We start from the raw sequence: 7,806 nt of genomic DNA, 5'->3' as shown, positions 1-7,806 counted from the left end.
CATTGTGTGTGTGTGCACTCGTGCCCAGGCCAGGTCCCCTTTACCAGGCTGCCATACCTGTCTCCCAGCTGCTCTTGAGTTTTGGCCGCCAGGTGCTCACAGCTCGCCCGGTTCTCTGGAGGCTCAGGTGAAGAGAGCTGCCCCACCTAGGAGTCAGCTGCCCGCCCCTCCCAGCCAATGACTGGCTGATACAGGGTTCAGTTCAGTTGAGTTCAGTCGCTCAGTCGTGTCTGACTCTTTGCGACCCCATGAATCACAGCACTCCAGGCCTCCCTGTCCATCACCAACTCCCGGAGTTCACCCAGACTCACGTCCATCGAGTCAGTGATGCCATCCAGCCATCTCATCCTCTGTCGTCCCCTTCTCCTCCTGCCCCCAATCCCTCCCAGCATCAGAGTCTTTTCCAATGAGTCAACTCTTCGCATCAGGTGGCCAAAGGACTGGAGTTTCAGTTTTAGCATCATTTCTTCCAAAGAAATCCCAGGGCTGATCTCCTTCAGAATGGACTCGTTGGATCTCCTTGCAGTCCAAGGGGACTCTCAAGAGTCTTCTCCAACACCACAGTTCAAAAGCATCAATTCTTCGGCGCTCAGCCTTCTTCACAGTCCAACTCTCACATCCATACATGACCACAGGAAAAACCATAGCCTTGACTAGACGGACCTTTGTTGGCAAAGTAATGTCTGCTTTTGAATATGCAATCTAGGTTGGTCATAACGTTCCTTCCAAGGAGTAAGCGTCTTTTAATTTCATGGCTGCAGTCACTAACTGCAGTGATTTTGGAGCCCAGAAAAATAAAGTCTGACACTGTTTCCACTGTTTGCCCATCTATTTCCCATGAAGTGATGGGACCAGATGCCATGATCTTCGTTTTCTGAATGTTCAGCTTTAAGCCAACTTGTTCACTCTCCACTTTGACTTTCATCAAGAGGCTTTTGAGTTCCTCTTCACTTTCTGCCATAAGAGTGGTGTCATCTGCATATCTGAGGTTATTGATATTTCTCCTGGCAATCTTGATTCCAGCTTGTGTTTCTTCCAGTCCAGCGTTTCTCATGATGTACTCTGCATAGAAGTTAAATAAGCAGGGTGACAATATACAGCCTTGATGTACTCCTTTTCCTATTTGGAACCAGTCTGTTGTTCCATGTCCAGTTCTAACTGTTGCTTCCTGACCTGCATACAGATTTCTCAAGAGATAGATCAGGTGGTCTGGTATTCCCATCTCTTTCAGAATTGTCCACAGTTGATTATGATCCACACAGTCAAAGGCTTTGGCATCGTCAATAAAGCAGAAATAGATGTTTTTCTGGAACTCTCTTGCTTTTTCCATGATCCAGCGGATGTTGGCAATTTGACCTCTGGTTCCTCTGCCTTTTCTAAAACCAGCTTGAACATCACAAAGCTCACGGTTCACATATGGCTGAAGACTGGCTTGGAGAATTTTGAGCATTACTTTACTAGCGTGTGAGATGAGTGCAATTGTGCAGTAGTTTGAGCATTCTTTGGCATTGCCTTTCTTGGGGATTGGAATGAAAACTGACCTTTTCCAGTCCTGTGGCCACTGCTGAGTTTTCCAAATTTGCTGGCATATTGAGTGCAGTACTTTCACAGCATCATCTTTCAGGATTTGAAATAGCTCAACTGGAATTCCATCATCTCCACTAGCTTTGTTCGTAGTGATGCTTTCTAAGGCCCACTTGACTTCACATTCCAGGATGTCTGGCTCTAGGTGAGTGATCACACCATCGTGATTATCTGGGTCGTGAAGATCTTTGTTGTACAGTTCTTCTGTGTATTCTTGCCACCTCTTCTTAATATCTTCTGCTTCTGTTAGGTCCATACCATTTCTGTCCTTTATCGAGCCCATCTTTGCATGAAATGTTCCCTTGGTATCTCTAATCTTCTTGAAGAGATCTCTAGTCTTTCCCATTCTGTTGTTTTCCTCTATTTCTTTGCAATGATTGCTTAAGAAGGCTTTCTTATCTCTTGCTATTCTTTGGAACTCTGCATTCAGATGCTTATATCTTTCCTTTTCTCCTTTGCTTTTCTCTTCTCTTCTTTTCACAGCTATTTGTAAGGCCTCCCCAGACAGCCATTTTGCTTTTTTGCATTTCTTTTCCATGGGGATCGTCTTGATCCCTGTCTCCTGTACAATGTCACAAACCTCATTTCATAGTTCATCAGGTACTCTATCTATCAGATCTAGGCCCATAAATCTATTTCTCACTTCCACTGTGTAATCATAAGGGATTTGATTTAGGTCATATGTGAATGGTCTAGTGGTTTCCCCTACTTTCTTCAATTTAAGTCTGAATTTGGTAATAAGGAGTTCATGATCTGAGCCAGTCAGCTCCTGGTCTTGTTTTTGTTGACTGTATAGAGCTTCTCCATCTTTGGCTGCAAAGAACATAATCAATCTGATTTTGGTGTTGACCATCTGGTGTCCATCTGATGTCCATGTGTAGAGTCTTCTCTAGTGTTGCTGGAAGAGGGTGTTTGCTATGACCAGTGCGTCCTCTTGGCAAAACTCTATTAGTATTTGCCCTGCTTCATTCCGTATTCCAAGGCTAAATTTGACTGTTACTCCAGGTGTTTCTTGACTTCCTACTTTTGCATTCCAGTCCCCTATAATGAAAAGGACATCTTTTTTGGGTGTTAGTTCTAAAAGGTCTTGTAGGTCTTCATAGAACCGTTCAACTTCAGCTTCTTCAGCGCTACTGGTTGGGGCATAGACTTGGATTACTGTGATATTGAATGGTTTGCCTTGGAAATGAACAGAGATCATTCTGTCATTTTTGAGATTGCATCCAAGTACTGCATTTCGGACTCTTTTGTTGACCATGATGGCTACTCCATTTCTTCTGAGGGATTCCTGCCCGCAGTAGTAGATATAATGGTCATCTGAGTTAAATTCATCCATTCCAGTCCATTTGAGTTCCCTGATTTCACTGATTCCTAGAATGTTGACATTCACTCTTGCCATCTCTTGTTTGACCACTTCTAATTTGCCTTGATTCATGGACCTGACATTCCAGGTTCCTATGCAATATTGCTCTTTACAGCATCGGACCTTGCTTCTATCACCAGTCACATCCACAGCTGGGTATTGTGTTTGCTTTGGCTCCATCCCTTCATTCTTTCTGGAGTTATTTCTCCACTGATCTCCAGAAGCATATTGGGCACCTACTGACCTGGGGAGTTCCTCTTTCAGTATCCTATCATTTTGCCTTTTCATACTGTTCATGGGGTTCTCAAGGCAAGAATACTGAAGTTGTTTGCCATTCCCTTCTCCAGTGGACCACATTCTGTCAGATCTCTCCACCATTACCTGTCCATCTTGGGTTGTCCCACAGGCATGGCTTGGTTTCATTGAGTTAGACAAGGCTGTGGTCCTAGTGTGATTGCTGCTGCTAAGTCGCTTCAGTCGTGTCCGACTCTGTGCAACCCCAGAGATGGCAGCCCACCAGGCTCCCCCGTCCCTGGGATTCTCCAGGCAAGAACACTGGAGTGGGTTGCCATTTCCTTCTCCAATGCATGAAAGTGAAAAGTGAAAGTGAAGTCACTCAGTCGTGTCTGACTCTTAGTGACCCCATGGACTGCAGCCTACCAGGCTCCTCTGTCCATGGGATTTTCCAGGTGAGAGGACTGGAGTGGGGTGCCATTGCCTGATTAGATTGACTAGTTCCCTGTGATTATGGTTTCAGTGTGTCTGTCCTCTGATGCCCTCTTGCAACACCTACCGTTTTACTTGGGTTTCTCTTACCTTGGGCGTGGGGTATCTCTTGATGGCTGCTCCAGCAAAGTGCAGCCGCTGCTCCTTACCTTGGATGAGGGGTATCTCCTCACCGCTTCCCTTCCTGACCTTCAACGTGGGATAGCTCCTCTAGGCCCTCCTGCACCCACGCAGCCACTGCTCCTTGGACGTGGGGTTGGTCCTCCTGGTTGTCGCCCCTGACCTTGGACGAGGGACAGCTCCTCTCGGCTGCTGCCCCTGACCTCGGATGCGGGCGGCTGCGACCAGCGCACTTAAGTGCGGCCGAGAGGAGCTACCCCACATCTGAGGTCAGGGGCAGAAGCCGGGAGATACAGGGTTACAAAGGCTGATTCACTTGCCTCCGGGTGGGAAGCAGGTGCAGTATGCTCCAGACCCACCCTTTGTGGATCGGGCAGAGGCAAGACTTTGGTTGTCAGACTCCATCCATTTTTTTGTCCTCTGTGCTCCCATCCCCTCCTCCCCTTCCTGTCCTCAACAAATCACGTGGGTCTGAATGCTTGTCTCAGGCTCTGCTTTAGGCAACCTGATCTGAGATGTATGGTGCCATGAATTGTCCTGAAAGAATGGACTGGCCACTCACCATGAGGCAACAAGGACCCATCACCAATGGTGGGCGGAACACTAGTAGTCCCAGGCATGTGGTGGCCATTCAGTTGGGAGACACTCACTTTGGTGAACTGGGATGGAATACAGATAAGAAGGGATACACCAATTTGGGTAAGTTTTGAGGAACAAAATGAAAATGTGGAATTGAGTGGCTCTGGCTGAAAGCCACTGATTGCTTAAAGAGAGAAAATGACACTCGGGGCAAATATCCACCAACTTAATGTAATGTATGAGTGTCAGAGGGCCTCCTTGGAAGCATTTAAGGAGACTTGTCACCTACAAACGATCACACAGCTAAAGGTGATTAAGACTTAAAGGTGATTTAAGACAATTGAGAATGACAACTTCAGTAAAGCCTGGTGTTAATGTCCACCGTGCTTTAAACATCATGCTAAGTGCTTTATGTGGATCACCTCATTTAATCCTCACATTATGCAATGGTTTCACTTAATAGCACCCTCATTTTACAGTTGAGAAAAACTTGACATTCAGAGCAGTTAATTCATTTGCCCAAAGTCACACAGCCAACAAGTGGCAGAGTGAGTATTTGAACCACGGTCACTTTGCCTCCAAAAGCTAAGCTCTTAAGCACCAAACTATACTGTCTTAGATGATTAAACATTACGAAGTGATGAAACTTCTTGTCAGTTTATGTGAAAAAGATTTTGATCCAAATGGTAAAAACATTAATAGAATCTTGTAAAGGATTTGATGGGACTGTCAAACTCAACCTCCCACTCAATGGAGGAATCACCATTCAGTTGTAGACATGTGCATGCAGCAAGTGCTTAATAACTGTGTTGAACTGGAGAGAACACTTCCTGGCAGCTTCTTTTCTACATGAAACCCTTCCACCGATGGGTTCATTGCATCCCGAGGCAGCCTCTTCCCTTTAAAAACACCTCTGATTGCCAGAAACCCCTTAGTGAGCTGAAAACTGTGCCAACCTGGAGTCTTACATCTCTTAGTTGCAGAAAAAACTTAAAAAAGAGTTTTATGACCTGAACATTTGTTAAGTTTTTTTTGCTGCTACTCAATCATCACATCCATCATCATCTTACCTTGCAAACCTCCAAAAGTGAAGGGAAACAGACCACTGGGGTCATATATTTTGTCTGGTCAGTTTGACGCAAGTTAGAGCAATCTGGATCAGGACAGTAGAACCTGCATCCATTTACAGCAGTAAATTGGTGCATGGAGCACACAGGTTGAATTCTACAGAAATGTTTGCCACAGTACTGGGGCAGGGAGGAAGACTGTGATTGATTCAGTCAAAGGTTTTTTGTTTTCTTTCCCACAAAAGTATCAGAGCCATCTGAGTGTGACCAGGTCCAGGTCACCAGCTTGCGGTCCTTTCCCTGCAGAAAGAGCCGTTAGAAACAGGTACCATGTGCTATTAATAGTTCTCAAAACTTATGAGCTGCACCTTCCGCCCCATCAATTCCTCAGTTCTTTCTCAGTAGTGAGGACCTGCTTCTAGGTATTTCTTAGACTGAGGAAGAGGTTTAAATTCCCTCAATTTATAGAGGAACCACGGAGACCGAAAGACCTCCTAGATTCCTAGAGAACGCCTATGGGGGTAGAGCTCCCGGTAGTTGGGGGGCGGGATCGTGACGCGCTTCCGGTCATCTTTCTGGAACCAGTTCTGTTTGTCCTACAGGCGTGTGGCGTCTGCTGCCCTTCGGTTCCCTGAGGAGCTGTGTGGTTAGTACCCCCGGCAGGTTGTGTTTCTCTTCCACTTTTCCCTCCCCAATTTCCAGCCCAACTTACTGATTTGACTTACCCTGAATTTTTAGTTCTATTAGGAAAGGCGTTGAAGACAAGACGTCCTGAGGTGTCCATAGGGTGGGTTTCTCAGAGCTCTCAGGGCTTGCCTAAGGCTGACTTCTCACTGTGGTCTTTCCTGTCTCCATGCCCCTGCACTCCCGGTGTCTCTCTCCTCTTCTTAAAAGGGTACTAATGGCACCCCACTCCAGTACTCTTGCCTGGAAAATCCCATGGATGGAGGAGCCTGGAAGGCTGTAGTCCATGGGGTCGCTAAGAGTCGGACACGACTGAGCGACTTCACTTTCACTTTTCACTTTCATGCACTGGAGAAGGAAATGGCAACCCACTCCAGCGTTCTTGCCTGGAGAATCCCAGGGACCGGGGAGTCTGGTGGGCTGCCGTCTCTGGCGTCGCACAGAGTCGGACACGACTGAAGCGACTAAGCAGCAGCAGCAGCAGCAGTCTTAACCTTGAGGAACCCAACCTCATGACCTCATTTAACCTTAATCACCACCTTAAGGGCTCTGTTGCCATAAACGGTCACACTGGGGGGTAGGGCGTACAGTGCATGAATTTTGTGAGGGGCACACAGTTCAGGACAGTTGGGATCTTGTTACTCTTTGTATTTTCCCGTAGGCCCTAGCACAGCATCCGGCAAGATGGTAAATCTAGATTTTTGTTAACAAAGTGATAGAAGACCTGATCGGAGCTGGAAGAGGAGTTATAAAGTCATTTACATCTAGTGTCTTAGCTCATCTTTGTTTATAAATTTCTGAGCCCTATTCTGGAAGATCCGAAAGCCTGCTTAGAACTTCAGGGTCTAAAAGGCAAAGGCACAGAGGTACAAGGGAAGCTCCTGGGGGCCTCGGGGGTGGGGACTGAAGGGACAGGGTTTGTGCCCTCCCATTAACCTCCTATCACTGCAGATGGTGACTGCAGCCATGAAATTAAAAGATGCTTACTCCTTGGAAGGAAAGTTATGACCAACCTAGATAGCATATTGAAAAGCAGAGACATTACTTTGCCAACAAAGGTCCGTCTAGTCAAGGCTATGGTTTTTCCTGTGGTCATGTATGGATGTGAGAGTTGGACTGTGAAGAAGGCTGAGCGCCGAAGAATTGATGCTTTTGAACTGTGGTGTTGGAGAAGACGCTTGAGAGTTCCTTGGACTGCAAGGAGATCCAACGAGTCCATTCTGAAGGAGATCAGCCCTGGGATTTCTTTGGAAGGAATGATGCTAAAGCTGAAACTCCAGTCCTTTGGCCACCTCATGCAAAGAGTTGACTCATTGGAAAAGACTCTGATGCTGGGAGGGATTGGGGGCAGGAGGAGAAGGGGACGACAGAGGATGAGATGGTTGGATGGCATCACTGACTCGATGGACGTGAGTCTCAGTGAACTCCGGGAGTTGGAGATGGACAGGGAGGCTTCGCGTGCTGCGATTCATGGGGTCGCAAAGAGTCGGACAGGACTGAGCGACTGATCTAATCTGATCTGATCTGATTAACCTCCTAACTACATCCTTGCTTCCAACCCGGGCTGTCTACCAGGCAGTGCAGTGGGGTTGGGGAGGTGGAGTCTGTGAGCCCTTGCTTCTCACAAGCTTAACTTCTGGCAAGATTCTGAACAGTCTGTGGTAATCATTATTGCCCCATCAG

This window comes from Bos indicus, chromosome 25, assembly GCF_029378745.1.
Source record: "Bos indicus isolate NIAB-ARS_2022 breed Sahiwal x Tharparkar chromosome 25, NIAB-ARS_B.indTharparkar_mat_pri_1.0, whole genome shotgun sequence".
NCBI lineage: Eukaryota > Metazoa > Chordata > Mammalia > Artiodactyla > Bovidae > Bos > Bos indicus.
The sequence above is the reverse complement of the archived record's forward strand: the minus strand, read 5'-3'. Positions refer to the sequence as shown.